The following is a 21,480-nucleotide window of genomic DNA, read 5'->3' as shown; positions in this document are numbered from 1 at the left end:
AAGAAACAGAGAACTCTGGGTAGTTCTCAAGTTTAGGTGGAAAGCAGCTCCTGTATGGAGCACTCTCAACACCAGCGACACTCTAGATCTGCTCACCTCAAATGTCTGTTTTTCTATCAGAATCTTTAAGCATAGGATTAGCACAGTACCATCCACGCCGAGATAGATAAGGACAAAGTCTTTTGCCATTTGTACAGCAAAGTCTTTAAGCATAGGACTAGCACAGTGCTGTCCTTGCCGAGCTGTAAAATGACAAAAGCCAATTACCACGCCAGGCACAGTATTACAGCTTTGAATTGGTAAAATACCAATCAAGCCAACCTGAAATGAGTAAAAGCAAACCCTGACACAGTGTTTCACTCTAATTAGAGCTCTTCAGAGAGGTATAGCTTTGTCCAGACACAAGGGAGCACCCAGTATAAGTCAAAGAAATACCCTTTCAGGCATAGAGTGACGAATAAATTATGCAAAAAAGAAGCAGAGAACTCTGGGTAGTTCTCAAGTTTAGGTGGAAAGCAGCTCCTGTATGGAGCACTCTCAACACCAGCGACACTCTAGATCTGCTAAACTCAAATGTCTGTTTTTCTATCAAAATCTTTAAGCATAGGATTAGCACAGTACCATCCACGCCAAGATAGATAAGGACAAAGTCTTTTGCCATTTGTACAGCAAAGTCTTTAAGCATAGGACTAGCACAGTGCTGTCCTTGCCGAGCTGTAAAATGACAAAAGCCAATTACCACGCCAGGCACAGTATTACAGCTTTGAATTGGTAAAATACCAATCAAGCCAACCTGAAATGAGTAAAAGCAAACCCTGACACAGTGTTTCGCTCTAATTAGAGCTCTTCAGAGAGGTATAGCTTTGTCCAGACACAAGGGAGCACCCAGTATAAGTCAAAGAAATACCCTTTCAGGCATAGAGTGATGAATAAATTATTCAAAAAAGAAGCAGAGAACTCTGGGTAGTTCTCAAGTTTAGGTGGAAAGCAGCTCCTGTATGGAGCACTCTCAACACCAGCGACACTCTAGATCTGCTCACCTCCAATGTCTGTTTTTCTATCAGAATCTTTAAGCATAGGATTAGCACAGTACCATCCACGCCGAGATAGATAAGGACAAAGTCTTTTGCCATTTGTACAGCAAAGTCTTTAAGCATAGGACTAGCACAGTGCTGTCCTTGCCGAGCTGTAAAATGACAAAAGCCAATTACCACGCCAGGCACAGTATTACAGCTTTGAATTGGTAAAATACCAATCAAGCCAACCTGAAATGAGTAAAAGCAAACCCTGACACAGTGCTTCGCTCTAATTAGAGCTCTTCAGAGAGGTATAGCTTTGTCCAGACACAAGGAAGCACCCAGTATAAGTCAAAGAAATACCCTTTCAGGCATAGAGTGACGAATAAATTATGCAAAAAAGAAGCAGAGAACTCTGGGTAGGTCTCAAGTTTAGGTGGAAAGCAGCTCCTGTATGGAGCACTCTCAACACCAGCGACACTCTAGATCTGCTCACCTCAAATGTCTGTTTTTCTATCAAAATCTTTAAGCATAGGATTAGCACAGTACCATCCACGCCGAAATAGATAAGGACAAAGTCTTTTGCCATTTGTACAGCAAAGTCTTTAAGCATAGGACTAGCACAGTGCTGTCCTTGCCGAGCTGTAAAATGACAAAAGCCAATTACCACTCCAGGCCCAGTATTAGAGCTTTGAATTGGTAAAATACCAATCAAGCCAACCTGAAATGAGTAAAAGCAAACCCCTAACACAGTGTTTCGCTCTAATTAGAGCTCTTCAGAGAGGTATAGCTTTGTCCAGACACAAGGGAGCACCCAGTATAAGTCAAAGAAATACCCTTTCAGGCATAGAGTGATGAATAAATTATGCAAAAAAGAAGCAGAGAACTCTGGGTAGTTCTCAAGTTTAGGTGGAAAGCAGCTCCTGTATGGAGCACTCTCAACACCAGCGACACTCTAGATCTGCTCACCTCAAATGTCTGTTTTTCTATCAAAATCTTTAAGCATAGGATTAGCACAGTACCATCCACGCCGAGGTAGATAAGGACAAAGTCTTTTGCCATTTGTACAGCAAAGTCTTTAAGCATAGGACTAGCACAGGGCTGTCCTTGCCGAGCTGTAAAATTACAAAAGCCAATTACCACTCCAGGCACAATATTACAGCTTTGAATTGGTAAAATACCAATCAAGCCAACCTGAAATGAGTAAAAGCAATATATATATATATATATATATATATATATATGTATATTACAATTTGTTTCACCACATCCCCTTGTTCAGGTGTAAACAAGGGAACGAGGTTCTTCGAAACGCGTAACCTGGTGCAATAAAATCTAAAGCTGGTGAAACTTTATCCTGAGTGACCGCCTATCTGGTGAAATTAATTGTAATTGGGAAGTCGGTGGGCTTTGCCAGCATGACACTCCAAATGCCACGGGCGAGAGAAGGGCAGTAGAAGCAACCCGTATTGATATATATATATATATATATATATATATATATATATATATATATATATATATATATATATATATATATATTATCTACTGGCGGTTGCCAGAAGATAGTTATAGTTAGGATCGTGTTTCCATAGGAAATCTGAAAATTCTATTTTGAATAACTTTGGCGCCGGTTGACGAATCCTCGCGAAATTTTCAAAACTAATGGGGTGCTCCGCTCAGCTCCTACCCTGAACGTCTCGGGGTGATTCGTCAAGCGGGGCCGAGAAAAAAGAGGGGTCCCAAAACGTGTTTTCCCCATGCATTTTCCCATAGGACCTTTAGTCAAAGGTACAGCTCGAACGGCTGAACTGAATTACTTGAAATTTGGCAAAGAGGTAGTCCTCGGGTCAAGGAAGTGCCTTTTGCATATATGGAGTCAATCTGTTTAGTATTTCCTGAGAAAATAGCATTTGAAAGAATATAAATATCTATAAGCGCGCACCGTGCGCGCACCGTGCGCGCACCCTAACGTGCGCGAGTGTAATTCAGATTGGTTGTTACATGTCAGTCAACGTTCGAATCGGTCGAAATCAGGAAGTGCCGGCCGCCATTTTGTTTGTTTTGGGTGCGAGAGTGAAAAAGAGAGGTGGCGAACGTGAAAAGGGGGCAGGGTAGAGAGTTCCTGACCCCCTAGCCTTTGTCATGGGGTCCCTAAAGGACCCCGAATGGTGAAAAAACATTTTAATTTTTTTTAAAAAATATCACGAGGTGCGCGCACGGTGAAAAAAAAATATAAATAAATAAATAATACATACATAACTTAGCATTTAAAAAAACGTACAAATTCACTTAAAAAACCATAGGTTTCACACACGTTATAGTTAGAAATTAGCATTTAAAAAACCTTGCAAATTCACTTAAAAAACCATAGGTTTCACACATGTTATAGTTAGGTGGACATTTCACTCGTAAAAAACCAATGAAATTCCCCCGTTATAGTTAGTTCAGATAACTATAACTCGCGCGACCGCCACTCTATCACAAGGATGATTTCATCAGTGATGTCATGAGTGATGCCACTGACCATGTCATGAGTGATGTAATATGTGATGTCATGAGCAGTGGATCGCGGGCGTGCGAGTTATAGTTATCTGAACTAACTATAACAGGGGAATTTCATTGGTTTTTTACGAGTGAAATGTCCACCTAACTATAACATGTGTGAAACCTATGGTTTTTTAAGTGAATATATATATATATATGTACACACACACACACATATATACATATATACATATGCCAATAACATGAAATCTATTTAAAAAGCATTCTATTATAAATCAAAACATTAAACTAATACTCTTTAAACTTACATTTCCCACTCCAGTCAGTACAACAGTAGGGAAAGTGTTGGATAGCAGATAGGTAAAAATTACTATTCTCTCGCTAGTCAGTGCAACATTAGCGAAAGTGTTGGATTGCAGAGGGGTAAAAATTAGTATTCCCGCTCCAGTCAGTTCTATATTAAAAAGAAACAAAATATCAACAACAACAACAAAAATATTAAAAAAACAAAATAAATTAAAAAAAAAATTGTTTTTAAACTTAACATACAGATTATATGATAAAATGTACTTCCATAATCAACATAATTAATTATTAATTAAAGAAATATTATTAATTAAAAAACAAACTAAAACACATAAAATGTACTTCACTTTCCACCCTTTACCCCTATAATCTCCACAACCCATAGCTAAAATGAAACTGTAAAAAAATTACTTACACAATTAAAATGTATTTTCAATTAAAAATACTACTAGTATTCAACAACTAATTATAAAGTAAGTAAAATGTATTTACTCCCCACCCTTTACCCCTATAAAACCAAAACCCACACAATAAATAAACAAGTACCCTAATTAAATATCAATTCATTAATTAATATTAATGATCTACTAATTATTAGTTTGTTAAACATAAATTGATTCCCACCCTTTCCCCATGTAAACCTCACAACCTGCATCTAAAATTAATTACACAATTTCCATATTTAACTTTCAATTAATTAGCTTATGCTAATTAACAACTAAGGACCCGATTACGATCGAGCTTTCCGATGACTCGCGCTGCTTCCTTTTTACTATTAGCTGGGTAAAACATAGTTTCAAACTAGTTTCATTTCAGTTTCTCAGACAACATTTCGATAGTGTGTTTCTTCTAAAACGGTGTAATCCTGCCAAAGGGGCAAGAACCTTTTGTCTTTTAACTGGGTTATCCAGACCATGGACATTTCAGAAAACAATGTCAACTGTGAGAGATGTAGATGTGTAACATAACAGATAGAAAACACAAAAGAATAGAGAGGGAAAGAAGATGAAAAGAGATTAAAAAAACCCACTAACATGGAGGATCAAGGGACAGAGCCCTGTCCTGTAATACCCCAGCATGAGAAGAAAAAAATGATATACATGTCAGTAACATCACAAGATAGATATCAGAGCATGAATAAAAATGTTTTAAATAACATAGACTTAAGAATAACATATATGAGTAGGCTAAGACATATATTGATAAACATCCATATAATTTATGCCACATCTCATATTGAATTTTTTAAGCATAGGTTGCAAACCAATACATTATGTTCTTTGTGTCATTGCATTTGTGGAATCAGACAAACCTGGATATATATATATTTACCTTTGATAAAATGTTCCTTTTTGTGTGGTTAACCCCATTTCGTTGCTGAATTTTATTGCTGGTTTTTAGACACTACATACTGAGGTACTCTGTGCAATGACCCTTAAAACATATAGAAACTGGATAACTCCTGATTGGCTTATGTAATGTTTCCATAAGGCCATACTATATGGCATGGAAAACACCTTCGGCCTAAAAAGTCACCTATGGACCGGAGCACTAATTGTGCTATTCACTATTGTGGCAAAGAAAAACATGGCTTCAGGCTTACCATTGTAACTTCGCTATTACAGTGTAAAATCTGTGGTGTGACCTATTAAAAAAACTTTGGAAACAGGTAAAAAGTTCAGTTTAAATATTAATAATATACCCCATGTAAGTCGTGTAGATCACAAGGTTCGGCACATGGTATTTAAAAGTAGGACATGTAGAAATATAATGTTAACATGTCTCTAGAGTGACAAGACCCTGAAAGCTATTTTCACTGTGGTGAGCCTAGCTGTTAAACTCAGAAAATAAGAATACAGATTAAAATAATAATAATAATAATAATATTAATAATAATAATGTACCTTAGGAATGGGACAAGTTAAAACAAATAATTAAAGTACTCTGTTTAGTAAGTAACTAAAACCCAATCCAATAAGGAAGTTGGATTTTTATTAAATATTAAGGAATATTAAGGAACTGTAACTTTAGGAAATTTGCCTATTCCTTGCTTGAAGTTCCTGGAGGCTTATTTGCTTCAAATCTCCAGCTCTCCCAGCCTGTTCTCAGATCAGGAAGAGGTGTGAAAGACGCATGGAATTCCTCTCAGGAACAGAAAATAAGGTAAACTGAATGAAATGAAATGAAATGAAATGAAATGAAATGAAAAGAGGAATTTAATAAAGCGCACTGCGGCCAAAGCGGCTTCCTGGCGCTGGGGGCTCAAACATGCTCACAGAGAAAACCCAAAAGGACTAGCCGGGAAAAGCCTGGGAAAAAAGAAAAGTTTTGAGGGCCTTGCGGAAGTGACGGTAGATGGGGATGGAGCGGATAGCAAGAGGAAGGCTATTCCAAAGCCGAGGGGCCAGAACCGAGAAACGAGTGCCCCCGGTACGAGTTTTACGAAAGCGGGGAATGTGAAGCAAAGACAATGATGAGGAACGAAGAGTGCGAGCGGGGGCATGAGAGGTGATAAGGGAGTTAATGAACAGTGGGGCAGAACGATGGTGGGCCAGGAAGGCCAGGCAGGCAAGTTTAAAAGAAGATCTGAAATGTACTGGGAGCCAGTGGAGAGACCTAAGGGCCGGAGTGATGTGAGAGCATTTGGGTAAGCGAAGAATAAGTCGGGCCGCCTGATGTTGGATGGCCTGAAGACGGCGGGCTTCATAGGCCGGGATGCCAACATACAGGCTATTCCCATAGTCAAGGCGGGAGATGATTAAAGCGATGACTATAGTTTTGAGAGCATCAACCGAAAAAAAACGAGAGATCTTGCGAATGATACGAAGGGAAAAGAAACATGAAGAAACAACAGAACTAATTTGTGAGTGCATAGACAGGTCTTGGCTGATCTTGATGCCCAAAGTCCGGACAGAAGAGACGGGTACCGGGGGAGGACCAAAAGAAAGAGGCCAATGAACAGGGGACCAAGGGTTGGAAGGACCACCGGTGAGGACAAGCTCCGTTTTATCCGGATTGAGCTTCAAATGATTGGAGCTCATCTACTGCGAAATAAAAACTAGAGTAGAGCAAAATTTGGGAGGGGAAAGAGAAGGGGATGAAAGATCGAAAACAAGCTGGAGGTCATCAGCGTAGTTATACACAGAAACCCCCAGCTCGAGAAGAGAAGAGACAAGAGGGCGGATATAAAGATTGAAAAGAAGAGGGGAAAGAGAAGAGCCCAGAGAGAGAGAGACAGAGAGGACTCTTCTGAGCTCAATTAATATGTAGGATGCTGAGTATACCCTTCCTATCGACATCCCAGTGTCAAATCATGCATGGGACAAGGTTCTTGTGTCCTTCAAAAGAGAGCAAACAGGATGCCAAGACAATTCTTGTGTATTCCTTTTGTGGATTCTGAACAACTCTACTTTTGTCCTATCGGACTACTGTCTCTAAATTTGTTGTGGGAACAGTACCTGCTTCAAAACTAAAAAGTTACATGTGGATTTCCCTACAACACTCCCACACACATCTCTAGTCCTCAAATCCCAGGTTTAGTGTGGTTGAAAATGTTCACAATCTTTAAAATGCCTTAGCACATGGTAATGTGAGTCTGTCTGAAGTAAGGGAACGTTTACCCCTTTGGTTAGGGAGTGCCCAGGAGCCACCCCCACTCAATAGCTAGTGCCAAGCATAAATGTGGCACCTTCTTAAGAATACTGCTAGACACGTGAAAGGTTATCAGGCAGACCAAAACCTGCTGCACTTTTCATCTGTGACCTGTGAAAAGGATCTGAGGATGTTGCACCCCCTTTCACTTCAAATCCAATGCCTCACCGACTCCACCCTGACGCCAAGTGACTCCGTTTTCGCCGCTACCCATGGTTTTCTACTTTTACAATTGTCCTATGTATTGTGTATTCACAATTACTATAGCCTTGTGTACCTCCGCATTGCTCTGTCATTCAACATTTTTCTTAGGTGTAATGCAGTCGTGTTTATTTTCCTATTCATCAAGGTAAAATAAACACACCTGTATTGACACTTTTGCTTTGGTGTTTGTGGGTATTGTGCTTGTGCTGCCTGTGTGTGTGCATTCAATAGTGTGTTTATGTTGTTTGTGCGGCATAAGGGGCATAACACATTTCCTACATAAACATTATGACACATTCACAACACATATGTAGTAAATCAGTACACCGCTGCTAGTACACCGCCAACACAACACAAACATCTAAATCAGCTTGCCACAAACCCGCCAGCATGACAGCAAAGGAGTACTGTTAGACAACAGAGAAAACCGCTGCAGTCTCACTTGCCGCAAAATCTAAATACAGAGGGCAGACCACCATCAGCTTGACAGAGTACCTGGGACTGCCGCCATTCAGGCTGTAGCTCCACCAAATTATAAATCAGGCCCTAAACCTATTTTCCAGAACTCATTTTAAGATACTTTTGAACTTGTCCTTCCTTATTTTCTCCCCATGTAATTAGAGTTATACAACATATTTATTTCCCCCGTTAGAGCTAGTGGTACATTTTTAAAGGCACCTATCACTGACATCCTGAAAAAAGCTATAGACACGAGATATTGCAAAAATGATAGACCTATTTTACAAAATAATTATTGCAAAACATATTTAAACAGTTAGCAACATGCCTTGAATCTGTTTCTCAGTATCATATTAAAACCAATCAATCTTAGACTTATTTTCTCCAGTAATTTATTACATGCTTCTAAAGTTAAGACTCCCATTCTTTCCTTATCTCTTGACACTGACATGTATGTTTCTGCATTAATTAGAACTATGTATTTAAAGATCTCAATTGGTTTGACTTTGGCCCATAGTACATTTCATTAGTTGAACTGCTTTATTTCTCCCAAAGAGTAAATACTTTTGATAATAATTCTTTCTCTTGTTATTTTACTCTCAGCAAGGGTACTAGACAGGGTTGTCATCTCTCTCCTGCATTCTATGTTTTCTGTCTAGAACCCTTTCTACAATGATTGAGATATAGCTCTTCCATTGCTTGTTTACAATTCAATGGCTTAGAATTTAAAGTCCAATCATCTGAAGATAATGTTTTGTTTTGTTTTATATGTCTAATCCTGCAACTTGATTGACACAATTGTTTGGATCCAATTTGGGGCCCGATTACGCCCTGGCAGTCTTTGAACTGCAGTTGTATTTTGGTGGTCTGACCACCTGCTACCCTGACGGTTAGACCATTGGATCATGAGCATGGTGGGGGGACCACTGCAAGACCGCAGCCAGTGCAACATGTCTGCTACCACGGAGGCAGTTTCAGCAGTGGCCCATAGAGTCGGTTCTGGCATATTCACTGCTAGGATAATCGTGACCTGCCTTTAAACCAGTTGTTTCATGGCAAGAACACCACCATGAAAAGGTGGGTTGAAAGGCAGGTTTTGGGATGCAAACATGTGTCCAGGACGAGTGTGCCCTTGAGATATGTTTTTTTTTATTATTATTTTTTGTATTATTTTATTTTTCCATCTAACCAGCAGTGACATAGCATTCAAGACATTTTAAACATCATTATTCGAAAATACATAGTGCTTAGAGTTACAACTTGCATCATACACATAGTAGTTATTTCCATTACAGTAACCGCAGCGGTAGGCGGTGTCTCGTCTTACATGTGTCTCTGCACTCCCCATTGGCGCAGCTCTGCTTGTTATTCACAGCACCTAATATATGTGCAATAACCCAAACATGTAATCGTGTGAACAAAGTACTTCATGAATCAGGTCATGGTGCAGGCTCCGACATGCCCTGTAAATCTTGGACAAGTGGCTCCCAGAAGTCCCTGGGCCGCGAGGCTTGTGGAATGTCCTCTGCATAAGTTTCCAGCGTGGTTTTACAATATGTCATGTCCATGATCCAGTGTTTAAGTCTGGGGTGTCTTTTGCTTCCCCATCTCATTGCTACACGCATTTTTGACAGTAGCAATGCTACCGCTAAGAATTTCCTGCGCTTAGCATGTTTAAGTTTCTTGGCTCCCAGAAGGCACACCAAGGGGGTATTGGAATCCGCTCTGACAGCATTGCAGACAGCATGGTGGTGACCTCGTCCCAGAATAGCTGTAGCTGTGGGCATGATCATGAAGTATGTAAAAAGTCAGTGTTCAGTGCATTGCATCTCTGGCAATTGTCTGACTCTCTGAGGCCTAGCCTGTGAAGTTTAGCTGGCGTGTAATATAGTTGGTGAAGGAATTTGAAGTGAATGATGCGCAGGTTGCAGTTCGATGTGAGAAGAGCGAGTTGTGTGCAGCTGTAATGCCAATCTTGTTCGTCTATCGTCTCGCCCAGTGCTATCTCCCATCTGCTCAATGCTGCAGTAGGCTTCACGGCCTGTTCCTCCTGGGCTGCGTTATATAATCGTATTACCAGATTTTGCCCGGTTGGGAGCCGTTAACAGTATTTGTAGTGTATTCAATTGTGAGGGTTCGTCTGGGAATGTTGTATATAAGGATCGAATAGCCGCACGTAGTCGTAAGTATGCAAATTGCTTTAGGGGGAGTCGGTGAGCACAGAGAGAGGGGTCTGTCCACTGAATGAAGGAGCCATTGGGGTACAAATGTCCCATAGTGGTCAATCCCAATTCCGTCAGTAGTGTGTGCATTTTCTTTTCTTGTGTGACGGTAAGTTTGGGAGCGCCGACACATACCATGCCCTTGACGTGCATTGTGCAGCGCGGATCACGGTACTTGGTGTGTATTTTAACAGATCAGCTATAAGCGCAGTCAATGGTAGGGGAGCGACACTGTCCTCCTCCACTGCTATGTGTGGTATGTATACATGTGGTTTTGTCCAATAGTGGGGGTGTTGTGCCTGTACACAGAGGTAGTATAGATGGAAATCTGGCGCCTCAAAGCCTCCCAGGTGAAATGGTTGGGTTAAGACCTTCCAACTCGTTCTGGCCTGTTTACCTGCCCATGTAAATTTCTGTAGGATAGAGCGTAATCTGACAAAAAAGGCTGCATTTAACCATATTGGTATATTCCAGAACAAATATAAGAACCTGGGCAATATGATAATTTTCTGTCAGGCTATCCTATCCGCCATTGAGAGAGGCATTTGTATCCATTTGTCTACCTGCGTCTCTAATCACATCAGCGCTGTTCCATAATTCTCCCTTGCGACCAATTCTGGGTCACGATGGATCCAGACCCCCAAGTATTCAATTGGGTCCGTCCTCCACTTCAAAGGGAAATCCAGCTGAGGTGCCACTGTTGCCGCCGTTAAGGGTATCACAACAGATTTGTTCCAGTTTATACGGAGGCCGGCATATTTCTCATATCTAACATACTCCCTAATAAGCAGGTTTAAGTTCCTATCCGGGTGCGTGGTATAGAGGACCATGTCATCGGCTTACAATGATATTCCAATGGGGCGTAGGCCGAATTGCAGCGCAGAGGCCGAGTGTTTCTGGTGAATCCTACAGGCCAGTGGTTCCAGGATTAGTGCAAATAGCATGGGTGACAGATGGCAGCCCTGCCTGGTGCCACGCGTTACCTCAATTGGTTTGGATGTATAGCCATTAATTCTAACCCGAGCCTTGGGTGCAATGTACAATAACCCTATCCATTTCAAGAATGGTTCAGGGAACTCCATTTTTTGAAGGGTAGCGAACAAAAAGTTCCACTCTACCGAGTCGAATGCCTTGGCAGCGTCTAATAGTTCCGCCATCGCCGGTGTATCCGGGTCTAGTTGGTGGTACAGCGCAAAGATGGTGCGAAGGTTGTGGGCGGTGGACCGTGTCGGCATGAAGCCTGCCTGGTCTGGCAGCACTAGGTTACATATCAGCAGTTGTATTCTGTTGGCTATTATTTTGGCTAATATCTTAGTGTCTATATTTATCAGGGATAGGGACCTATATGATTCGCACTCGGTGGGATCCTTGCCAGGTTTCAGGAGTGCTATTAGGAGTGCCTCACTTAGTGTGGTCGGGAGTGTGCCCTCTTCATAAGATTCTTCCAGCATTTCAGCAAAATGCGGGATCAGCAAATCACGGTACTCTTTATAAAATTCACCCGGAAGGCCATCCAGTCCCGGCGCTTTATTATTGGGTAGAGAGTTGATGGCTTCTATTATTTCCTCGGTGGGTGTCCGATAACCATGCCAGTGCCACGTCATCTAGATAGTCACGTATTTCTGACGTGGAGGATGCGGCCTGGGCGGTGTAAAGTTTAGTGTAGTATTTGGTGAAGCATTCTAGTATGGTTGGAGTGACGTAAACTGTTTTACGCTGCTCGTCTTGGATCTGTGTAATGTACGTGGAAGTGTGAATGGACCTAATTTTGTATGATAACGCTCTGCCAGGTCTACCTCCCTCCCTATAGTTCCTAGCAGTGAACTTGCGCGAGATGTACTTTATCTCATCGTCTGCGAATTCATTATATTTATCAATCTGTGTTCTGATGTTGGCTAATAGTGTTCCGTCACATGTATCTTCGAGTTCACGTTCCAGTCTGTTAATTTCTGCCTCTGTTCTCTCTAATTGTCCCTGTATGTCCTTTAGGATGCCAGCATGTTTACTGATGCAGTGTCCCCTTATGGTGACTTTAAAAGCCTCCCAAAAGTTGAAAGTGAAGTAGTCTACAATGGCTTGGCGTAGCACTTCTCTGAATACCTGGTCCTGTAGTGCCGTTTACCTCAATCTCCACGTGACCTGCCTTGGGGTGTGTGTCGGGATTTGTAGTGTGATGCGAACTGGTGCATTGTCCGAGAGTGTCTTAGGTAAATGCTCAATCACCGTGGTCCACGTGCTTGCATCCCTAGATATCAACCAGTAATCGAGTCTGGACCACGTCAGGTGGGACAAGGAGAAGCACGTGCCCTCCTTACGGTCCGGGTGTCTATGTCGCCATATGTCCAGTATGTCCCAGTCCACCATCCCATCCCTTAATACTTTGGCCGAGTGTTTACCATATCTGTCAATTCCAGTTGACCTATCCAGTGTGGGGTCTAGGCAGGTGTTAAAATCTCCCCCCATAGGATAGCGCTGGGTTGGAAGTCCCGCAGTTTCGTCCAGATTTGTGTGTAGAAGGATGGGTCGTCAGTATTCGGTCCATATACACTTACAATTAGTAACACTGTACCCCCAAAGCACCCCTGTACCATGACATAGCACCCCTGATCATCCTACACAGATTTGATAAGCGTGAAGGGTGTATTGCGTTTAACCCAGAGCAGGACCCCCATCGCATAAGAGGAATAGGACGATGTCAATCTATATGTAGCCCACCTCGCTCCTATTTGTGCCTCCCTTACTTCCGTCAGGTGAGTCTCCTATTAGCAGGCTACATCTACTTTGTGTCTGTCCAAGTATGCTAGTACCTTGCAAATTTTCTGTGGGTTGTGCAGCCCCCTAACATTCCATGTCAGGAGTTTCAGCGGTCTGTGCTGCTGTAAGGTATTAGCCATCTGCCAGTTCTGCGCTTTCCAGCTGGTGCAAGTGTCTGTGGTGGTTGTAAGTGTTTCTCATGTGCCTGTCTGCCACTTTGCCACCAGTCAGGTTTTTCTGTGTACCCACCTTGCTCCCCTCCACCCCCACCCACTCCACCTTCCCCTGTCTATTGGAGACATTCCCAACAGTGACGAACATCATATTTCCTCCAGTGAAGATACTAAAGAAAAAAAACAATTTGCGTGGTACACACGTGGGGTTCGGAGCTGCCCTCCCGTGTCTTGTGGCTTAGACCACATGGGTAATGCCCAGAACAAAAATAACATAAGTTCCAACCCTGTACAAGAGCACAAATCAAGTCCGTACAGTAGCCCGCTCCTGTGGAGGCATATGCACCCACCCCGCATCGGAACCCTTAGGGGCATAACAGCGTATGGGGTCATAGAACTATAAATGCATGGTGACAACTTATCTGATCTCTCAAGTCGTGGGCCTCCAATAGTCCAGCAGCTACTGTCTGGCGCTCGGTGAGTGAGGTCACACCCAGCGCACAGGCATGTCGCCACCTAATCAAATATACGACCAATGGTGGTGGACTGCTCCCCGTGTTCTCCCCATGGTGATCTTCTCCGTGCTCCCTGCTGACAGCACTGTTGTAAAAACGTCAAAATTTCCGATGGTTCGGAGAAAATCCGTGCCCTGCCCTCCACTGTGAGTTTGAGTCTGGCCGGGTATAACATGGCATATGGAACATTCAAGTCTCTCAGTTTCTGTTTAGCTGCTGTGAATTTTTTCCACGCCACCTGCATAGATGACGTGAAGTCCGGGTATATGGATATATACATACCTTCATGCGATAGCTTGCCAAGTTCCCTGGCCTTTCGGAGTGCCGCATCCCTATCCCTATAATTTAGGAGTTTAGCGATAATCGGTCTCGGCCGGGAACCAGCGGGAGGCTTCGGCGCCAGCGATCTGGGGGCTCTTTCCACGATGAAGACCTCTGAAAACGTTTTGTGACCCAGCATGGAGATGAGCAGTTGTTCCACATATTGTTCCATCTGGCCGTGTTTGTCGTTTCCGAGACCCCCATTAAACGGACGTTGCTTCTGCGGGACCTAGCTTCCAAGTCCTCAGACTTTGCCGACATGGCCACCAGCTGCTTCTTCATCCTCGTCTGTTTTGTGACCAGCTGTGCTTGACCATCTTCGTCTTCAGATATTCTGCGTTCTGCCATGTTCAGTCTTTCTGTGTGTTTATCCATCCACTCTGACATCCTAACAATTCTATATGTCAGCGAGTCTATTTTCCCATCGATATTCGACAGTGCGGTCTGGATTGAGGCAAACATGGTTTGGATGTCATCATTTGTTACGCCGCCTGTGGCTCCTGCCGGAGTTTGCGCCATCGAGTGATCTTCAGTACTGCGATCCTGATGTTTCTTAGCTTGCTCAAAGGTGACCTTTGGTTGGGCTTGGTCTGTTTCACCCATTGTGCAGGTTAGAGGTTATCCAGAGATGTGCCGAGGACCACAGCGACTCTAGGGCAATGGCGTCTTGGGTATAATTCCTCTACCTGGTAGGTGGCAGGAAGTTCATTTATAACTAAGGGAGCATGGAGGTCCCAAACTTTTATGGTGAGCACAGTGTTGTAGCGAAGTGTAGCTGTGGCCACCAATGTATTTACTGGGTTCGTTGGCCTCAAATGGATATTGGTGCAAATTTACCAGCCCCTGACCTGACCAATGCTGGGTCCTTGCCGCCTGACGGCGGCAAGGACCCAGCCATCTGCTGGTCTAATGTTTTGCAACCACAATAGGTGTATTTCGCAGCCCCCACCAGTTGCCGATCTCTGCCCGTCTGTGTATGCACCTCTGGCCTCCTGACCATTCTGTCCCTTTGAATTTGACACTTAACTGAATAATATCGAGGAGGGGGGGGTGGCCCCTGCAATCCACGATCTGCGGTGTCGGCGTATGGGCACAGTGCAGCAAGCAGTCCTATTGTTATTTCAATATCTACAGCAATTGTCCAGCATAGGGGTGCAGTCTGCCCACTGCACGGGTCTTCACTCTTCTGCAGGGCCCACTTACTCCTCCAAACAGCCCGCTCCAGTGCTCGCCTCACAAAGACGCGGTCGCAGCGGTCCTCTTCTCCTCACGTGCTTTGCGTCTCGGAGCGTCAGTCCGCCGAGACCCGCGGCTTCACTTTTGGTTTCGCGACAAGGCCTGAGATCGCCGCGCGCCGGTCCAGGGATTGCCAGCGACCCAGGAGACCGGAGTCGGTCCCGCAGCAGTCCCGTTTCCTCCTCCTCACGACCTCCGCCAGTTGCAGGCACTATGGATTGGTGTTGGAAGGATGGTTTTAAGGATAATTGGGCATATGGCGAGGAGCTCGCTCACCAAGTGGCCATCACGCTACAAGGCTAGCTCCGCCCCTAAAACCCACCCTTGAGATATGGTACTGATGCCAACAGTGTTTGCCCTCATGCCAATAGCACTGTTGCGCACACTGGTTCTCCTGCAGACTTTCCGGGTAAACTGTCTGCCTACCATCCAAGGGCTTTGCAGGATGGCCAGCATTGGCTGCAGGCTCTTTCCTAGAGCCATAAAATGCCACTGCCATGACTGAGCCACCAACACACCACCAGCCCCGCGGTAGTGTTCTAATGAGGCAGTCAGGATTCCACCAGCTTAGAGGCGTGTTCCTAACTGCAGCTGCCACGGACTGGTGGTGTGTCAGTCAGGGTCATAATTGGGCTCTTACTCACACATATTTAGAAATAAGCTAAATATATCAATAACAAGGGAATCAAAACAGACTGAGTCACTCTGACCCGCATCATTATGTAAATTACTTTTTTTGGGTGCAGTAGTCCTGTCTCTTCAAAGATAGCGATTTTGTAAAAATTGTCACAAATACCTCCTCTACCCTGCCTATTTTGTGTAGGAACACCTGTTCAGTTTCATTCTGTAGGGTTATATGCTCCTACTTAACCAGTTTTATATTTATTTATTTTTATAAACCAGAACACTTTTTGACCTATCAATGAAGAATCCCTGGGCATTTTTGCTGTGCACCCAGAGTATTGTTAGGACCAAATCCGCATCTTAGGGACCTTTGTTCTTTATATCTCTTAATTAGCCTTGGTACCTAAGTAGCCTTGGGGTTCCCTTGTTCCGTGCAATAATATTAGCAATATTTACAATGTAAGAATCTGAAATGTCACAGGCAAATACTAAAATGGATCCTACGTCATCTTTGAATGCTAAGGGAACATCTATTCCTTCACTGTATGCCTTCAAACCTCTTGTATTTCTGATAATTCTCTCTTTTTATTTTTTTTAATCACCTGCAGTGGAAAGAAGGTGATTTACTCTGCTTTCACTCTGCCTGTGTAAAGGTTTACTGAGTCACAGAGTTTGAAAATAGTTTTAACATCTCCCACTAGTTATCTTGCAGATAAGATACAAGTTTAGATCGAGCTATGGCTTATTCCGAGGTCTCACTAGGTGATTTGTTTTTATTTATTCATGCACTGAGTGGTCTGTTATAGAGTCCAACTAAACATTTATGATAGCATTCAGCATCCTGTGCATGCATATCACCCACAGACAATTTTCCAATATGTGCTGTGTCTTGAACTTACTCAGCACACTGTCGAATATTAGCATCAACATGATCTGTTTTCACTTTCTGCGTTACAGATGTATCTGATACATTGCATAGGAAACATGCTTTTTTCCATGTTTTTTAGCTGGAACTAGAATTGCTGAAAGTTTTTTAACTGGCTACCATATAGATCGGCATCACTATTTTTTTCTGAGCCCATTGCAGCTTTAAATTGTCACACTTGTTAAAACACCATTTATGCCACACTGCATTGTTAGTCCTTAATGTCTGTTAAATACTAGAACCATCATTAAGCCATTCTAGCTCCATATTCATAGGTACGTATTCCAATTCTTTAAATTTCTTCAGGTTATGGCCTAAAAATCTATATTCTCTAGGCTAATAAGTCTTTTTGAACTGCTGCTTTCCTGACAAAGAACACAGATGGACCAATTTGCTGTAACAGCATCATTGTGCTGGACAGCTGACCACTGTTTGTGGGTGTTGTAATAAGACACTGTTTCATCATGCTATTCATTTTCAGGCACTACAGAAGATGTGTGAAAGTTGAAAAGAAAAAAAGGTACATAATTAATATATAATACATATTAATAAATGTTGATACATGCCAATAATTATGAATATTTAGATTGAATTTATAACAGATGTTCATGTTAAAGTTTTCTACATTATTTTGGTGGACATTTTTGTTTTATATTTATGACGTCCTTCTTAGATTCCAATTAGACTATAGGACGTCATAGGGAAGATCCACTTGGGGTATTGCTCTTATATGATTACTATCACAAAGATGAATGTCTGTATCAACTTTCAACTTTGTAACACAAAGTGATCAATTTTTTAGTACCGTAGTATAGGGTACTATGGTCCTTGCGGAAGATGTGATATGATATGACGGTCATCCATCAAAACCTCGAGCCGAGATAACAGTTTTCCAAATATTTTTCCAACACCATCCAATAGTGAGATGGTGTGGTAATTGGCAGGATAGTCTCATCACCCTTTTTAGTGGATAGGAGAAATGAGGGGCGATTTTTATGAAGCTAGCACCACTTTTCAAGCCCGTATTGAATTAAAGGCGGTTGTTGATGTAGCAGACCTCAGGTCCGAGTTATCACGAAATACATCAACTGGGACTTCATCTTGGCCCTAGCTTGATGTATGTTTTATATAGATTTATAATTATGTTGCCTTATCTTTAGACTCAGCAAAACAATATCTTGATCTTGTTTCCACCTTGCACTTTCTAGCCACTGGAAAGAGACTTGTAAAGCTTAAACACCCTGTAAATATATATTGAACGGCAAAACAGCAAAAGAAAAGAAAGGTGTCATTTGGCTATAGACATCTTCATTGAATTTATTTTAAAAATATTTACTAGCTCAGAAGAACAACATGTTATTTGTCAAACTTACATATGTGCACCTGAAGAAGCCCACATGCCCCAGGACAATGAATCATTGATAATATAAAAAAGCAGAAGACAGATCTGGGTTTTTAAAACAACATTGCAGACAATGAAACAACCCAAATGACATTAAGGATGCAAAATAATCCCAACACTCCATATAGTTCCACAAATGCAGAACCATTTCTGAATACCACGAACCAGAATGAACTGCCACAAAAAGCACACACCCCTAGATTCCTGTGAATTTGACACTATTAAATATGTTTATGTAAGAATGAAACAGGAACACTGCCTCAGAGCAAGATGACTCACTAATTATTAATTCAACATACTGGTTAAGGAAGGCGGGCCAGCTAACCCCCCTTCAGACTCTTGGTCCACAAGCTTGCACAACATAACATTCAATATGTCTGGTGCCTGCGCCAGCAGCCATCCTTATCAACATGCTTACTTCAGGAACTTCCCCATGACCATTCCTAAAGCAAAATAACCTTGAATCAACAGAACCAGCTAAATAATAAGGGGTCCATGATGGCCCATGCACTGGAAAATTGATTGAAAGAACTGTCTTTATTCAAACTCAGCCTTCAGAGAAGAAATAACCCACTGTCACCAAATGGGGTTTGTGAATAATTGTGGATTTAAATGGAGTGACTGCAGTAATAAAGCTTTCGCCATGTGCATCTTCAGCTTCTTCTGCTCCAACTAGAAGCACTGAGCATCTGAGGATGCATCCTGGTCTCAATCCTATTCTGTCTTCAAAGCAGGGCTAAGACCAACATGTTACCCTTGATATTACCAGTTTCTTTCACCGCTGTTTTTGGTGGAATTCAGGGATCAACCATCTTGCCACTTATTTTCAGCCTCACCCTATTACCAGACCTATTTAAGTGGCGGATTCTGGGTCTGGCAGTCTGTGGACCGCAGTGACATCAGCAGTGGGACACCGCCACCAAGTTGGCTTTCCACCTGCCTGATTATGAACATGGCAGTCGGACTGCCACTAGACTGCTGTTACCGCCAGGATCCTGGATCCCGCGGAGGTGGTGGTGGAGCAGGCTTGGGTTTTGAAGGCTGTGCCAAAGCCAGCACCGCAGTGCCAATTACGAATAGGATTTCCACCGACCTTTTAATGGCGGGACCCCACCATGAGAAGGTCAGCAGAAAGCCCCGGAAGAGGCCCCTGGGTTCTATTGCCCATTAGGCATTGGGGCAGGGGGCACATGTTGTGCCCTCCTATGCTAGCACTGTCATGCGCGCACTGTGTGCTATGTACTACATGGTGGATAGCAACAGTGCATACATGACAGTGCAGGCGCTGCAGTAGAGGTAGCACTGCCTTCAGGCTTACTTTGTGAGCCACAGCATGCCACCACCTTAAGACAGTCCGGCAGTTAACTCGTAATGTGGCGGTCGGGACACCATCGGCTTGGCAGCCTTCTCCCGACCACCACAACAGCGATTCGGCATTCAGACCACCAGACTCAGAATCAGCCCCTAAGTCCTTTAACTTAATCTTCTATAAGTAACGTGAAGACATACAGATTTGTCTAGAACTGTGAAACCAAAAGTAGCTAGACTCATCAGTGCTTGACAACTGTCCCATGGCCATCAATGGATGAATCTTCTGTAAACACTAAAACACAACTCTTGCAAACTTATATCCTAATCTGTGGAGAATGGAAAAAAAATACCAACCAATTGCATGTCATCCAAGGAACTACGCACCCCATTAGTAACTTTGAATGAAACAAGACATCATGGAGTTATAATGGACTCTAGCCGTTTCCTGTTCTCCCAAGTCACAATAAGTTCCTTTTACCCCATTAGAGATCCTCATTTATCTAGGCTACTTTACGAACTTGAAGACCAGCATCTCTCTTCTGCTATATCAACTAGAGTGCATAAATTATCTTTGCCTGGGACCAGGTTCTACCTACTCCAGAAACTGCTGAGGTTTCAAAATGTTGCAGCAAGACATATCCTTCATCTTTTTTCCTATGTGAACATGGATGTCGTTTAGGGGTTCTCAGGGGTAGCAGCTGATACACGTGATATTCTCCTTTCGATTACTAGGCACTTCCTTGAGACACCTGACTAAAAGCAAAAGAAAAACCCCACAGTGATATTACTTGATTTCCCATCATTCATCTGCAAAGGAATTTATATCACTCCTCTCCCTCCCAGAATCCACTTAATGGCAGGCACATTGAAGATGTGCTACTAGCACACCAAAGGCATGCCAAAGGCAAATTAATTTGTGCCTATCCGAGTCTGGACATTGATCAGAGCCAGGAACCATGATCCTCCCACCGCTACCCCATTTCGGCCGTCAATCCTGGCCACTACTCCCCACGCTGCTTCCTCCACTCACTACTCAAGATCAAGCGAGCATTCTCCTGCTCTACCTGCAGGTTCTCATACGCACATCCAATTCTCACCATACCAACAGCACCCAACAACCCACTCTATCCCTTTCATACAGTCCTGCAGCCACCCACATGACACTCAGCTCACTCATCAGACGTGCCAGAAAGATCTAGTACCTGCTGCATCACATTGCCCCAGACCTTTTTTCCTCATGGAAACCTGGCTAAACCAGCAATGGCCTCTTGTATCATCACAGCTATCATCCCTGGCAACAAGATTGCAATGGCAAAACAGATTTTACAAGCAAAGAGGCAGAATTGCCATCCTCCACAAGGCTGCCATCAGCTGAGCCACATCCATGGACACATCACCATCTAATATGGAACAAGTGTTGTTTAAGCTCCACATCACAGTCAACTTCACCCTAAGCCGAACTCTCATCTACAGACAACAGAGACTGTGCACCAACTTCAACACCATCATGGACTTCATTGCACCACTCTTCCTCGACGATATAAATTACATCCTACTCAGAGACATGAACTTTCACCTAAAAGACCAAGTCAACACCAGATCAAAAGCACTAGTTGAAGACATTACAAGCCTGGGCCTCACCCACACCATCTGGGCCTAATTTTCACCACTTTCAAAAACATCCACGTTGACAAACCCACACTAGTCTACTGAGAAGACCATGCTCTTGTTAAGTTCAGCCTCAATGTCCAGATCCAATGCACACACACTACTTTCACACCAGTCCACTGAAATTGGATTAGCATCACTGACAAGGACTAGACCACCAATCTCAACACCCACCAATCCAAAAA

Source organism: Triturus cristatus, chromosome 1_2, assembly GCF_964204655.1.
Source record: "Triturus cristatus chromosome 1_2, aTriCri1.1, whole genome shotgun sequence".
In the NCBI taxonomy this organism is placed as follows: Eukaryota; Metazoa; Chordata; class Amphibia; order Caudata; family Salamandridae; genus Triturus; species Triturus cristatus.
Note: the sequence above shows the minus strand (reverse complement) of the source record.